The sequence below is a fragment of the Zingiber officinale genome, chromosome 6B, assembly GCF_018446385.1.
Source record: "Zingiber officinale cultivar Zhangliang chromosome 6B, Zo_v1.1, whole genome shotgun sequence".
Classification (NCBI taxonomy): domain Eukaryota; kingdom Viridiplantae; phylum Streptophyta; class Magnoliopsida; order Zingiberales; family Zingiberaceae; genus Zingiber; species Zingiber officinale.
The window spans coordinates 39,904,768-39,921,487 of NC_055996.1; the positions used below are offsets into that span (position 1 = coordinate 39,904,768).

General features: G+C 40.1%; 1 long non-coding RNA gene across 2 annotated transcripts; it reads right to left on the reverse strand.

Moving 5' to 3' along the window:
* Positions 1 to 9,515: 9,515 nt before the first annotated feature.
* LOC121990094 lies at positions 9,516 to 12,910 on the reverse strand. 2 transcript variants are annotated; one of them, XR_006114450.1, is made up of 2 exons: positions 12,429 to 12,910; positions 9,516 to 9,705 (listed from the first exon to the last, which is right to left on the reverse strand). It is a non-coding gene; the product is annotated as an uncharacterized LOC121990094 (long non-coding RNA). The 2 variants fall into 2 exon arrangements; XR_006114449.1 differs by having other exon boundaries at positions 12,423 to 12,910.
* Between the last annotated feature and the right edge of the window lie 3,810 nt (positions 12,911 to 16,720).

Below are 16,720 nucleotides of genomic sequence, written 5' to 3' on the forward strand. Positions count from 1 at the left end.
ATGTCTAGGATAGAAGGACAATGTCACATATTGTGAGGAGTCACAATTAGTAGTCACAAGGTGATGTTGGATCTCAACATTCTTGTAACTTGGGTAGTAATGATGTATTGCTAGATACCGCTCATTACTTATGCTTCTAAATGAGTTTAGGGGCATTGCCAACGTTACAAGAACCTATTGGGTCACACACAAAGAACATGTGGATGGAGATTAGGTTCATATGATGAACCAATTGGATTAGGTTCATATGATGCACCGAAGATTGGATTCAAATTAGACTTATTGAGTTAGACTCAATTAGATTCAATTGTTGAATGAGTCTAATTTAAATTTGATTTATTGAGTCAATTTATATTAATGAATTGAGATTCATTAAATTGAAATTGACTTGAATCAAAGGTTGGATTTAACTCAACAAGGAAGAAAATTGATCAATTTTGACTTGACCAAATGGATGTTGAAACATCAAGTTTGACTTGGTGCATTGCCACATCATGTAGGTTGACTCATCCTACATGGCATGACACATAGTTGCCAAATCACCTCCACCTCATGAGGTGTGCCACCTTATGGAGGTTACACCTTCCTCTTTGCATTAATGTGGCCGGCCACATTAATGAGGGAGGTTTTCATTGTGTGGCCGACCACACACTTTATGGGAGGAGTTTTTATTTTGTGGTAATTATGTGTGTTGAATGCTTGATTCTTCTTCTTCCTTGGTCTCTTCTTTCTCCTTCTCTTGAGGTTGCCGTGTACTTTTCATGGTGGAAGAAGGTGGGTGAGTGAGTTAATCCAAGAAGTCCAAGAAGAAAGGTAATATTTTAGAAGAGTGTATTGTATTCTCTTCTTTGCTTTCCTTTCTTCTTCCATTCCCATCCGAGAGCCCTAGAGAGTGCTAGCACACTTGGGGTCTTTCTTCTCCATCCTTGAATGCTAGAGAGCATTCCTTGTTCGTGTGGATATCACTAGAGAAGTATCTACCTTGATACTTTGGAGATCCGACACGTACCTTGGACGAGCGGGATTTTGCGGGGCACGCTTCAAAGGTAAAACTCTCAACACATAGATCTAGGAGTAGATCTAAAGTTTTGAAACTCATACTCGTATTTTTGTTCGGTTTTCCTTGCGCGGATCTACGGCTTTGGGTGATTCGGGGTTTCCGCGACGTGAAAAAGCGGTTTTCGCGGCCCGAAAAACCCAACAGTGAGTGCTGGGACTCAATGGGTAAAGGAAAGATAGTGCATGAAAATAATATACAAATAGAGAGTGAGCCAACAATATACGGTCTCATAAGGCGAATAGCAGATACTAAAATAAAATCGTAATATATACTCATACCTGAAATCATATCCTAGTCTAGATAACAGAAGATCAAGAGTAATACCGATCGACTACTGAACTGTTCATCACTACGAAGGTATCATGTGAGGTAAAGACATTCTATCAATAAGTAAACCAGAGTCGAACAACATGCGATCAATACATATATAGTTCAACAAGTATAAATGCATCACATGGCAAACGAACAACTGTAAACATAAGAAAGCAACAACAAAGAAACAACAGCATAGGCAGGTATAATAATAATAAAAGCTTATGCACTGATGGTCACTCCAGACCACCCCTCTGTATCATGACCCCTGTATGTGTAACACCCTGCCTCCTACTGACTATACTGTAAGGCCGGGGGTTACATTATGCTAACTATTCTTGAGCGGAAAAGAAGAAGACTGCACTAGTTAAACGTCTCTACTATTTACTATCAACTCTGAAAATTATTCTTAGAGTACATTTCTGAAGTTGTACACATGCTAAAGAAGGGAACTTAACTTCCTATTTGGTCAAAATCTGAATTTTGGCACTTCTAGCTGAAATCAAACATTCCAATCGATCGGCTGATCGATTGGAGTTATCCGATCGATCCACTGATCGATTCAGCGTGCTACTGTGCACGGGATCAATTCTGGATCGATTCGCTGATCGATCCAGCCTGGCCAATCGATCCGATGATCGATTCAGAGGCTCTCTGTTCGTAGGAATTAAATTCCCGATCGATCGGCTGATCGATCCATGGCCGATCGATCAGCTGATCGACTCATCAGCTCTCTGTACGCGACAGATCGCGTTCGATCGATCGGCTGATCGATCGAGGGCTCCCCAATCGATCAGCTAATCGACTCACTAGCGTTCTGTACGCGGGAACTTCATCCAATCGATCGGCTAATCGATTGAGGATGACTCAATCGATCGGCTGATCGATTGGGTTACTGATTTTCATAGAAATCAGACCCGACCCAGTACAGAACTTTCAGGAATTCAACTACAACCATAACACTACTACTGAGCATGCCATTACTCACGGTTAGCTATCTACTATCATGACAAATGACAATCTAAGCATAACATAGTGTATACTCTCATGAATCAAGACACTTAACATCTAAAAGTGCAGAAAAGTAATACTATAAGAAGTACTCAGTTCTTTAATTTGCTAATTTTCCCCAAGGATCTTTATTCCAGGTTCCTTTTCACACACATCTTCACCGCATTGCCTCCAGCCTCTGCTATTCCATCTTCCCTTTACCTTTATCTGCAGTATAAGGAAAAATGCAACTATAAGCTTGAGAGCTTAGTAAGAAACCATCTACCTCACAAAAACATGCATTTACAGAAATCATGCTTTTTTTTAAAAGATGTTATGCTGATATGAAAGCTGAGAATCATACTAGAAATGCTAAAACATGGCACATGAGCATGTAAATCATGGCAACCAAAAACTAAACATAAAGCTGTCTGCTATATCAATGGAAAACTGAACTGAAGCTAAGTTGAATTCACTTATCTGTTTTGTGAAGTTTGAAAATTATTTTCATACATAGGTAAAAATACTATACATGCTGCTGATGGGCCCGTCAGCTGCACTTGCTGTGCGCGCATCCCTAACTAGGCCCGAGGTAGCAAGTCTTGAATCTAGTAGGGTTACTAGGTTATCTAAACCTAGGGACGACTATGGGAGTTCAACCCAAGGACACTGAAGTCTAGTACAGTGCCACTGATAAAGTAAAATATTGTCTATAGCTAATTTATCATATCTTGTTTTTTACTAGGTTATCTGAACCTAGAGCTAGGTTATCTGAACCTAGAGGCGACTATGGGAGCCCACCCATTGGACCGTAGTCCCATATAAACTGAGCAAGGCTATATATGCTATTTAAAATGCATCTAGGGCATTTAACTGAGCTATTAAAACACCTACTGTAGCATATAACTGTACTAGGCATTTTATCGAACACCTGGTGTGCTCTAACTCTACACATGGCTGCACTATGAATATAATCGCGAACTATAGACATAAAAACATGAGATTGGCTACTTATACTGCAGGTGAGGGGTTACTTACATTCTGCGCTAAATATTCTTACAATCCGTTCGCTAGATTTCCGGAGAAGAGGATCTCTTCGACGATCTTCTTACGCCTACGCGTTCTTCTCGCGGAGAGGAACGCCCTCGTGCCGGAATTGTCGCTGGAAAGTACTCCTATGATCCTAGGGGCGGAACCCTAGGCTTCTTGGGCTTGGGCGCCGAGAGGGTGAGGAGAAGAGGGGTTTCGGCGGTGAGGGTTTGAGGGAGAAGAGAATTGCCGATCAAAATAACAACTTTCTACTTAATTTCTCTATTTATATTAACTAATTAATACATCCCAACTAAACCTTAAATACAGTTGTTCTCCTTTCCTTTTAGCACACCCCGCTGGGGCCCCTCTGTTACTAGAATCATCTATAAGGCGTAGAGTCTAATAGGTCTCGGGTTCAATTCCCGCTTAGGCCATTTTACGTCCTTATTTATTTTTGCTACTTATGCTACTCTAAAAATTCCAGAAAAATATTCTAAAATTTCAGAAAAATAATAGGATATTTCTAAAATCAATTTGAGAATTTTCGAGCGTTACAATCCCCCATACCTTATAAAAAGTTCATCCTCGAACTTAGAATAACTCTGGGTATTTCTACCTCATACTAGTTTCTGTCTCCCAAGTGGCCTCTTCTGTTGTGTGATTTTGCCAAATAACTTTTACTAATGGTACTTCCTTATTCCGTAATTTCTTAACTGCTCGGTCTATTATCTGAATAGGCTGACTGTCATAGCTGAGGTCTTCGCGAACTTGTACCGACTGGGGCTCAATCACCTGGGTGGCATCTGGGATATGCTTCTTCAGCATAGAGACATGAAATACATTATGGATAGCTGACATCTCCTGGGGTAGCTCTAGCTCATATGCTACCTTGCCAACTCTTCTGGTGATAAGGTATGGTCCCACAAATCTGGGACTTAATTTGCCTTTCTTCCCAAAACGCATTACTCCCCTCATGGGAGCCACTCGGAGGAATACTGTATCCCCAACTGAAAACTCTAAGGGTCGGCGTCGTGTATCAGCATAGCTTTTCTGGCGGCTCTGGCGGATCTGCTGTATAACTGCTGTGGTATCTGCTACTAGATCTGTCTGAAGTTCTAGTTCTTTCTGTTCACCACTTTCATACCAGCAGATTGGATATCTACACCTCCGCCCGTAGAGAGCCTCGTAGGGTGCCATGCCGATGGTGGCCTGATAGCTATTGTTGTATGCAAATTTTGCTAAACTCAGGTATTTGCACCAACTTCCCTTGAAGTCTAGGGCACACGCTCGGAGCATATCCTCGAGTACCCGATTTACTCGCTCCGTCTGACCATCTGTCTGAGGATGGAAGGCTGTGCTAAACTTTAACTTGGTACCCAATGCTGACTGTACACACTCCCAGAAGTGTGATGTGAATCTACTGTCTCTATCTGAAATGATGGTCCGTGGGACTCCATGCAGTCTGACGATCTCCTTAAGATACAACTGAGCTAGCTGCTCTATGGAGTAGGATATCCTGATAGCTAAGAAGTGGGTTGACTTAGTCAATCTATCAACTATTACCCAGATGACATCAAAACCATTCATGGTTCTGGGTAGTCCCACTATGAAATCCATGGAAATATCTCCCACTTCCATTCTGGGATTTAAATAGGCTGCAGAACTCCTCCTGGTCTCTGTTGTTCTGCTTTGACCCTCTGGCAGGTCAGACAGGTACTAACATACCTGGCAATGTCTCTTTTCATCCCAGGCCACCAAAAACGTTTCTTTAGGTCTTGGTACATTTTGGTGGAACCAGGATGTATCGCATACGGAGTCCTATGAGCCTCGTCTAGAATCTTCCTCCGTAGTTCCTCCTGATCCGGAACACATAGTCTATCACCAAGATACAGTACCCCACTATCATATACTCTAAACTCTCCACTTTCTGATTCTGTTAACCCTTGCTTGATTTTTTGAATTTCAGGGTCCTGCTCCTGAGCTGTCTGGATGTCACCAAGCAGGGTAGATGCTAATGTCATAGTAGAGAGTTGCCCAACTATTAATTCGAGACCGAAATCTGCAATCTCCTTTTGTAGGGGCGGTGACATGGCTGATAGGGATAATAAGGTAACACTGGACTTTCTGCTAAGTGCGTCTGCCACCTTATTGGCCTTTCCTGGGTGGTAGAGGATGTCTATGTCATAATCTTTGACCAACTCAAGTCATCTGCGCTGTCACATATTCAGATCCTTCTGAGTGAAGAAGTACTTCAGACTCTGATAATCTGTATACACTCGGCACTGAGCTCCATACAAGTAATGTCTCCAAATTTTGAGGGCGAACACAACTGCTGCAAGCTCAAGGTCATGAGTAGGGTAGTTCCTCTCATAGTCCTTGAGTTGTCTGGCGGCATAGGCGATCACCTTGCCTTCTTGTTGACGATTTTAAATAGACGACATTAGATCATAGAATGTCAAAGTATGTTCCTATGTCCCTGGTTCTATCAAACCAGACTATTTCATTCCAGGGAGCGCTAAGAAGCAAGGCCAGAGTGAGATGAATGCAGGTTAGGCCAGCTACCAACTAAGCTAGGAAGCTGGGAAGAGTCGGTACGGCTAACTTTCCGATGTCTTAGTGTCGTTCTTAGGTCTCTTCCAGTTACTCACAGCTTCTATCTTACTGGGGTCTACCATGATACCATCCTTGGAGATGATGTGACATAGAAAGGATACCTGATCGAGCCAGAATTCACATTTCGTGAACTTGGCGTACAGCTGGTTCCGTTGAAAGGTCTGCAGTACTATCTTCAGGTGCTCTGCGTGTTCTTCCTGAGTTTTGGAATAAATAAGAATGCCGTCGATGAAAACGATGACAAACTTCTCTAAGTATTCTCTGAATACTCTGTTCATGAGGTCCATAAAGGTAGCTGGTGCATTTATCACATCAAAGGGCATGACTAGGAACTCATAATGTCCGTATCTGGTCCTGAAAGACGTCTTGGGTATATCACCTTCTTTAACTCTCACTTGGTGATATCCTGACCTGAGATCTATTTTAGAGAACACTGCTGCTCCCTTTAACTGATCGAACAGGTCATCTATCCTGGGAAGAGGATACCTGTTCTTAATTGTGACTTGGTTTAGTGCCCGGTAGTCTATACACAGGCGCATGCTCCCGTCCTTCTTCTTCACAAACAATACAGGCGCTCCCCATGGTGAGTGACTAGAGCGTATAAAGCCCTTGTCAAGCAGCTCATGTAGTTGCTCCTAAAGTTCCTTCAGTTCTGCTGGAGCCATGCGGTAGGGTGCTTTGGAGATGGGATTTGTACCGGGAATAAGTTCTATCTCAAATTCAATCTCCCTGTCTGGTGCTAGGCATGGTAACTCTTCAGGGAAAACTGCTGGGTAGTCACATACAACTCGGACCTCTTCTAGCTTTTGGTCCTTGTCCTGACTGGTATTGACTACATGCGCTAAGAACCCCGTACATCCGGAATCCAATAGTTTTTATGCTTTCAGAGCTGAGAGAAACTTCTTGGCCTTTCTCTTTGGTTCTCTGATGTACCCAAACTGTACTCCTACTTCAGGTTGGAATACAACTCTCTGTTTATGGCACTCTATGGAGGCACCATACTTGATCAGAAAGTCCATTCCCAAGATGACATCATAGTCAGTCATATCTAGCACTATCAGATCACCAAAAAGCTCTCTGTCTGCTATAACGACTGGCACTGCTCAGAGCCAGTGCGTGGATGCCATGATTTCTCCTGACGGTAGTGTTGTCAAAAATTGGCCACTGAGTACATCTGGAGGTATTGCTAACTTTTCAGCAAATGCCCTGGATATATAAGAATGGGTTGCCCCAGTATCGAATAAGACAGTTGCACTTTGCTGTAAAATACTAATCTGACCTGTAACAACTGTCGAGGCATTCGCTACGCCCTCTCTGGTGAGTGAGTAGATCCTCGTATTCGTCGTGGCTGAGGGGGCTTCTATTCGGCCCTGACTGATATGTGGACCATCTATAGCAGCCTGCATCTGATGTAACTATGCTGGGTTACCTCCGTACTGGATCGGTTGTAGTGGAGGGAGACTGGTCTTGTTCGGGCATTGCTTAGCCATATGCCCTTCCTGGCCACATTCGAAGCATCCTCGTGTGCCCTTGCGACAAACTCCTGGGTGGAATTTCCCACAAGTAGATCACTTGGGATAGCTAGGCTGTTTACTAGCTGGTCCTCCTTTTAGGTAACTCGCTGGTTTACGCTTATGGCTGGAGTTCCCTTTCCAGTTAGAGCTGTGGCCCTGGTGTTTCTGAGTACCTGAACCTCCTTGGCCTTTAGACTCTGAAATGACTTGCTTCTGCTGTTTGATGCTGTTCTGGTAATGTTCAATGGTCAGAGTACTACTTACTAGTTCTTCAGTAGTTTGCGGCCTATGAACACCGCTGACCACATTCATGGCTATTTCCGGCCTTAGTATTTTGAGCATCAACCAGACTCGTTCTCTTTCAGTGCTGACTAATTCAGGGCATAGACGAGCCAGTCTGTTGAATTTCTTCACGGCCTCCTCAACTAAAAGGTTGCCCTGACGAAATTCAGTGAACTCATCGTAGTGGCGGTTTGTGACCCGCATGTGAAAGAACTTTTCAAAGAATTCTCTCTCGAAGTCGGCCCATGTCATCTGGTTCACTGGGCGCTTCACTTTAATCCTCTCCCACCACATGCGTGCGTCTCCTGTCAGACAGAATGAGGCGCATTTCACCTTTTCATACTCTGGCCAGTCCAGAAGCTCCATCGTACTCTCCAGTGTTTTGAACCAGGCTTGGGCATCCTATGGTTCACTAGTGCCTGAGAAATTTTCTGGCTTGATTTTCTGCCACTGGATCAGGTAAGCTTCTCTCCTTGCCCCTGCTGCTGGGGCTACTGATGCTGCAGATTGGACTGGTGGAATCTCTATCACTACTGGGGTTGCTAGGTTAGGTTCTGGAGTGACAGTGGGAGTGTTCTGCTGATTAGCCCTTAGGGTGGCTATCTCCTGTTGTTGTTCAGCTAGTTGTTTCTGTAACTGAGCCACTACCTTTGCAAGGTCTGGGGGAGGCACTGAGCTACCTGCCTCATGCTGGGGCTCAGTAGCTGGTGTCTTTCTAGTTGGGCGTCCTCGTACCATTTTCTAGAAAAATAGAGGACATACATAACTAATACTATCATGTTTACATAACTACTATTATCTGGTTGGATGCTATCATATATAAACTAAACATGCTTTAGTTATCTATAAACATGAAAGCAAGAAACATAATTAAAGTGAGGGATGTTCTTACTTGGAAGCTGCAGGTTCAATGCTGATGTGTGTGTGAGGGAGTATGGAACTTTGCTCTGATACCACTCTGTAACACCCCGCCTCCTACTGACTATACTGTAAGGCCGGGGGTTACATTATGCTAACTATTCTTGTGCGGAAAAGAAGAAGACTCCACTAGTTAAAAGTCTCTAATATTTACTATCAACTCTGAAAATTATTCTTAGAGTACACTTCTGAAGTTGTACACATGCTAAAGAAGGGAACTTAACTTCCTATTTGGTCAAAATCTGAATTTTATCACTTCTAGCTGAAATCAGACATTCCAATCGATCGGCTGATCGATTGGAGTTGTCCGATCGATCCACTGATCGATTCAGCGTACTACTGTGCACGGGGTCAATTTTGGATCGATCCGCTGATCGATCCAGCCTGGCCAATCGATCCGATGATCGATTCAGAGGCTCTCTGTTCGCAGGAATTAAATTCCCGATCGATCGGCTGATCGATCCATGGCCGATCGATCAGCTGATCGACTCATCATCTCTCTGTACGTGATAGATCACGTTCGATCGATCGGCTGATCGATCGAGGGCTCCCCAATTGATCAACTAATCGACTCACTAGCTTTCTATACGCGGGAACTTCATCCAATCGATCGGCTGATCGATTGAGGATGACTCAATCGATCGGCTGATCGATTGGGTTACTGATTTTCGTAGAAATCAGACCCGACCTAGTATAGAACTTTCAGGAATTCAACTACAACCATAACACTACTACTGGGCATGCCATTACTCACGGTTAGCTATCTACTATCATGACAAATGACAATCTAAGCATAACATAGTGTATACTCTCATGAATCAAGACACTTAACATCTAAAAGTGCAGAAAAGTAATACTATAAGAAGTACTCAGTTCTTTAATTTGCTAATTTCCCCCAAGGATCTTTATTCCAAGTTCCTTTTCACACACATCTTCACCGCATTGCCTCCAGCCTCCGCTATTCCATCTTCCCTTTACCTTTATCTGCAGTATAAGGAAAAATGCAACTATAAACTTGAGAGCTTAGTAAGAAACCATCTACCTCACAAAAAAATGCAATTACAGAAATCAAGCTTTTTTTTAAAAGATGTTATACTGATATGAAAGCTGAGAATCATACTAGAAATGCTAAAACATGCCACATGAGCATGTAAATCATGGCAACCAAAAACTAAACATAAAGCTGTCTGCTATATCAATGGAAAACTGAACTGAAGCTAAGTTGAATTCACTTATCTGTTTTGTGAAGCTTGAAAACTATTTTCATACATAGGTAAAAATATTATACATGCTGCTGATGGGCCTGGCAACTGCACTTGCTGTGCGCGCATCCCTAACAAGGCCCGAGGTAGCAAGTCCCGAATCTAGTAGGGTTACTAGGTTATCTAAACCTAGGGACGACTATGGGAGTCCAACCCAAGGACACTGAAGTCCAGTACAGTGCCACTGATAAAGTAAAATACTGTCTTTAGCTAATTTATCATATCTTGTTTTTTACTAGCTTATCTGAACCTAGAGCTAGGTTATCTGAACCTAAAGGCGATTATGGGAGCCCACCCATTGGACCGTAGTCCCATATAAACTGAGAAAGGCTGTATATGCTATTTAAAATGCATCTAGGGCATTTAACTGAGCTATTAAAACACCTACTGTAGCATATAACTGTACTAGGCATTTCATCGAGCACCTGGTGTGCTCCTACTCTACACATGGCTGCACTATGAATATAATCGTGAACTATAGACATAAAAACATGTGATTGGCTACTTATACTGCAGGTGAGGGCTTATTTACATCTTGCGCTAAATATTCTTACAATCTGATCGCTAGATTTCCGGAGAAGAGGATCTCTTCGACGATCTTCTTACGCCTACGCGTTCTTCTCGCGAAGAGGAACGTCCTCGTGCCGGAATTGTCGGTGGAAAGTACTCCTATGATCCTAGGGGCGGAACCCTAGGCTTCTTGGGCTTGGGCGCCGAGAGGGTGAGGAGAAGAGGGGTTTCGGCGGTGAGGGTTTGAGGGAGAAGAGAATTGCCGATCAAAATAACAACTCTCCACTTAATTTCCCTATTTATATTAACTAATTAATACATCCCAACTAAACCTTAAATATAGTTGTTCTCCTTTCCTTTCAGCACACCCCTGCTGGGGCCCCTTGGTTACTAGAATCATCTATAAGGCGTAGAGTCTAATAGGTCTCAGGTTCAATTCCCGCTTAGGTTATTTTACGTCCTTATTTATTTTTGCTACTTCTGTTACTCTAAAAATTCTAGGAAAATATTCTAAAATTCCAGAAAAATAATGGGATATTTCTAAAATCAATTTGAAAATTTTCGGGCGTTACAGTATGGTCGAGAGGCGGGGCCAATGACAAACTGTACAACACTCCAGCTACCACTCTCTCGAGTGGCTGAGTGGACAATTGCATAGTAGCTAACTAGTTACATCTACGACGAGGGTCCCTGCTGCTCGTAACTACAGCTTCCTCTACTCATGAGTAAGCGAGTGGGGGCATGACAGGACAAGTGACATCTTCTCCAGCTACCACTCTCTCGAGTGGTCGAGCGTGCAGCTCTGGTCAACGACTCTCTCGACCGCAAGGGAGAATTTGTCGTTGACATGCATGTAATGATATGATGTACAAAATACAATAGTTATCATATATATATAAATAGGAATCAGGTATGCTACATGAAGCCAGCATGCTCAATACGATATATAAATAAACAACAATCAAAGCATACAAGGTTGGTATCTAATATCTGTTAAATATCATAGATGGCAACAAGTGCCTGTATGAATATAAAAACGAATATCTCAAAGATTTGGGTGGAAGTATTAAGCACAGGAAAAATTTACGAATGAAGTCAAGGTAAAACAATCCTTATCCAAAAGTAATAGCTCATGCACCAAGTTTCAAAGAACTAAAGAGAGTCAAAGTAAGAAGTACCCGCCTTTAACTGTCGATAGTGCTAATAATCCCATGTCAAGATGCTCGTCTCGAATCAACATCCAGCAAATCATATGTGTGTATATATATATATATATATATATATATATATAATTTTGCTAATCACATACAACAATTAGCTAAACCCAAAACTCAATCATAACTCAATTAGGTAACCGTGTTTAATTATACCTAATGATCCAAATCCAATTAGATGATTAATCCTCCTTAATCCACCGATCAATTCCTTAATTCTCATAAATTAATCACTAATCAAATCCCATCACAAATCCTTCTAAATCCACTAATGAATTCAATGTATAAATTAAATCCACTTTAAACTCACCCAAATCTAAAGCCTCAATCGATGATTCACAGCCGGAGAAAATCGCTTCATGATCGGAGAAGGTGAACCACTGCCCCTTCAATTCCAACATCCCAATTCACCATCAATACATTCACTTATGAGAATTAAACCCTACCACTTAATCTATAGCCTTTATGCTAACAACTTACCCAAAATAAGAGACACCTTTGCTAACTCTCAATCGAAGAAGGTGTTGCTGGAGGTTACAACTAGAGTTAGGCGAAGCTTCTACCCTTTATATCAAGTACCCCAAATCAACACTTGCTGGACGGAATTCAATAGGATTCTAGTTATGTAGATTGGATTTGCAACATATATGCAGATTAGATGAGTACCATGGATGGACATCAAATGGGAAAAAGGAACAAAGGTAGAGATGCTAACTGTAACCTCCCATGGACGAAGAAGAGCCTGGTGGATGCGCTTCAAATCCGGTGAAGGGTAAATGGTGCAATAGTGGATAGATCGCTAGGGTTCTGCCGCTGATGAGCCTTCAACCATTGCTCAAATTCGGTCCTCAAACGAACACTTGTGGCAACACCGGGAAAATTGCAAGAGAGAAGAGCGACTGGAACAACAATGTCGGCGTGAGAGAAAGGGCACGAGCGGAGGTGATGAGAAGAGAGGCGTCGGCGATGCTTCATGTAGCGGTGACGGAGCGATGTGATAGGAGAAGGTGACGCATATATAGGGGCACTCTCACTCGGGCCGTGGCTGTCGGTGGTGATGAAGACGTGAGGAAGATGGGAGAGAAGCTCGGCCGACGAAATCAGGTGCCATTGGTGCAATCGGAGGGCAAGTCGACGGTGATCGCATGAGAGGGAGGTGAATGGCCGAAGATGATAAGAGAAGGGGGATCAGGTAAGGGAGGTGGCGGCGTGGGTTTTAGGGCACGCGGGTGAGGAAATAAAAGAAAAGAATAAAAAAAAATATTTAAACATTTCCTCATTCAAATGGGGTAGCTTAAACAGGCTTTCCCCTAGCCCAATAATTGATTCCCTTAACCTATGTCATATGAGCTCTGAAAAATTCCCAGAAAATTACTAAAAATTGCTAAAAATTCCAATAAGATTATTTCTCAATAATCCTATTATTTAGTGATTATTTGGATACCATATTTGACAACTTTACATTAAGTAAAATATATTGACAAAGAAATAGATCCGGTGTTGAGTGTAGTGTCGGAGTAGTGTCACAACTTTGTAGAGTCGTCTTTGAAGTAGCGCGCAAAAAAGAGATCGTCAAAATGGGTTGTGTACAAGGAGCTGCTCAAACACAACTTTGATAAGCTATTGAAGACGCCTCCAACACCATCCAAGGCGCCTCTAGTAGCATATGTTATCTCCTTATCCTCGGACTCAATAACTTTGTAGTATGCATTGTTTATCCCTCTGAAGGTGCTTTCTAGGCACTCTAAGGAGCCTTGGTACCCAACTCCAAGGTGCCTCCATCCGCATGGGAGGTGCCTTCGTGCCTTTCTGTGTGGGGTCTTCGACCAGGGTGTCTGAGGCGCCTCCAACAACACAGGAGGTGCCTCGGACATTGTTCACCTAAAGTTTCACATTGTTTTTGCTCTTGTAAAAAAATATTAGTCTAACAGAAACATATTTAACCTACAAAACAGAGTTAGCATAATAAAATATGATTAATTTAACCATCTTTGGACTATCTAGTTCTAACTTTCATATTTTCTATGAAACTTTAGGTTAAATCGACGCCTATTGTTCTCTCAACGGAGAACGTGTCCTCACTTGCTCCTCTCATGAGAGTTTATCTTTTGTCAAACTGGTCCTCCAGATCATTTGAACTTTTACTCAGCATCCAAGACCTTGGGACTTTCTGATGGACTTCCGATCCCCGACCCGTCCAGTGTTTTGCCTGGTGTCTACGACCCCAAGACTTCCACCCAGTATCCTTGACCCTAGGATTTCGTCTGACATCCTCGACTTGCCCAAGACTTTGTCAGGTCTCATGGACCAGGACTTCATTGCATAGCCATAGTTAGGACTTTCTACCTTCCTAGTGTCCACTAGGACTTTTTTACCTAGCCTCAACTAGGACTTTCACCTTAATTAAGATCACTTAGAACTTTCCTGCACACTTAGCTAGATATGTTAGATCACAACATAACTTAACTTTGAACCTTTACTAAATATCAAAACATAAGTTTGATTAGCTGGTACTTCTAGTACCAACAATCTCCCTCTTTTGATTTATGACAATATAGTTCAAAGTTAAGTAAAAACATTCAAAATAAAGTAAGATTTGTAAAACAAACAAGAAAGGTTTCTTGTAATATTTTTCAAGGCAAAAAGAAAGAAATTTAAATGTTACTTACTCCCTCTTAAATGTTACTCTTCCTTAATTAAAACTTTTTTTACCAAAAAGAAATAAATTTAAATGTTACTTACTCCCTCTTAAATGTTACTCTTCCTTAATTAAAACTTTTTTTTTACCAAAAAGAAATAAATTTAAATGTTACTCACTCCCCCTTAAATGTTACTCTTCTTTAATTGAAACCTTTTTTTTTTTTTACTTTGCTTTTAATATCTCTTTCTCCCCCTTTGATATATATATATAAATACTAAGTAAAGAGAAGAGCTGTTAACTTGAAAAAAAATAGTATTTAAATTTGAAAAACTAACTTTTAATTTTTTTTCAAAAAACTTTAACTTTAAGTTTCCCCTGAAAAATATCACTTAATACTTAGCTTTAAAAATAATTTCTTAAAAAAATACTTAGCTTTAAAAAAAAGAATTTCTTTAGAAAATACTTAGCTAACTACTTAGCTTTAAAAAACAAGATTTCTTTAAAAAATACTTAGCTTTAAAAAAAAAGATTTCTTTAAAAAATACTTAGCTAATTACTTAGCTTTTTAAAAAAGGATTTATTTGAAAAATACTTAGCTTAAAATTTTGAAAAGAACTTGATTTTTAAAAGACTTCACTTTTTAAACAACACTTTAATTTTGAAATTAATGTTTTTTTTTAAAAAAAATCAATATAATATTTTTGAAAAATTAATACAATTGAAAATACTTAACATTTAACTCCCGATTTCTCCCTCTTTGATTAATGCTAAAAAAATTAAGTAATTCCTTTAAAGAATTGAACAAGTAATTGTTTTAAGTTTAAGGAGGCAGATAACTTTAAAATTCGATAAAATTACTGGCCTTAGAGTCCAAGCATGATTAAAAATACTTAATTTTTCTAGCATCTCATCTATTTTAGATTTTCAAACATGGTAGACTTGTGTGTTTTGAGAGATGTGTAATTTAAAAAATTATATAGGATTCAAATTGAATAAATTATTTTTGGTAGTTTATCAAATAGGATTCGAACCGAAGGATTTGAGTTAGTTGTCAATGAAATCCTATTTGATTTAGAGTTTAATCTAAGTTTAGACTTGGATTTAAATCATTTTTGGAAAATAATTAAGTTTGAAATTGATTTGAATTTGAAAGATAATTAAGTCTGAATTTGAAGAACTTAAATTTAAATTTAAATTTGATTAAATTTTAATTAAGTTTAATTTGATTAAGTTAAGTTTAATTTGAATTTGATTAAGTTAAGTTTAACTTAAATTTAATTATGTTAGACTTAGTTTGACTCATTTTTATTTTTTTAACCTATATCCATCTCACCCTTTTCTAGATTTTCAATCAGGGAACCCTATGAGTTTTGTGAGATGGTTATTAATTTTATCTTTAATTTAAGTTGAAATCTATGGTTTGATTTACATTTGAGTTAGACTAAGGTTTAACAGTTAGTCGGTTAAATATCCATTTCAATAATCAACTTCTAGACTGTGGTGAGACACGAGACCTTCTTGGGTATTGAAGTAACAACCACTTCTAGACAAAGCCTTTTAAAGAAATTGAATATTTAATTTTCTTTATGAAAATCCTTGGTCTAACTAGTTAAGTGTCGATCAAGCCTAAGTCCTTATCTAACCATCCTAATCTAGTCAGTAATAATGAAAGAGGTAAATCAAACAATCATACAAATTTATCTAATAAAAAAATAGTCTTTTTATTGGCTCCCTTTGGATCATAGCCTCGATAAGGTCTATCAAGGTAGTACATTTGATCCTTGGGGATCCAATATTGATTAAGTCCAACTTGATTAATCAAGTTGGACTTAGGGAACCCATGCTTGAACTAGTTTTCTATTGGTTCAATTTACTAACAATAGGTAAGATCTAAATCGCTATTTAACCTTATATTCAAGTCTGGATTGATTGTATATGGTTCTTTGTTTCCCAAGGATCATATCAAGATTCTTGCAACTCAAAGTGAACCGTTCAAATGTATCTTTTAGTTTCTTGACTTGACTTTTTAGGTTAGAATTTTTTTTTCAAGTTGTTGGACTTGAGTTGAAGTTCCAACTTAAACACACTCGGTCAAGGGACTTAAGTTAGTCACTTCCCTAAGGGTTGTTACCTCCTTTTGGAGTGACTTGACCTAGATGTTAGATTTGGCTAGTTTACACATCGAAAAATTTATTAAGTTATGCAACTTATTTACTTGATGGGAACTTACAATGTTGTTTGTGTTGGTGCGATTAGCACTAACGGTCTAACTAAGGTTTTGATGAATGAAAAAGTAGGTTAAATTAGTTTTGTTGTGATCTAACACTTTGACTGAGTGTGCAGGATAAATCCAACTAAGTCAATGGACCGAC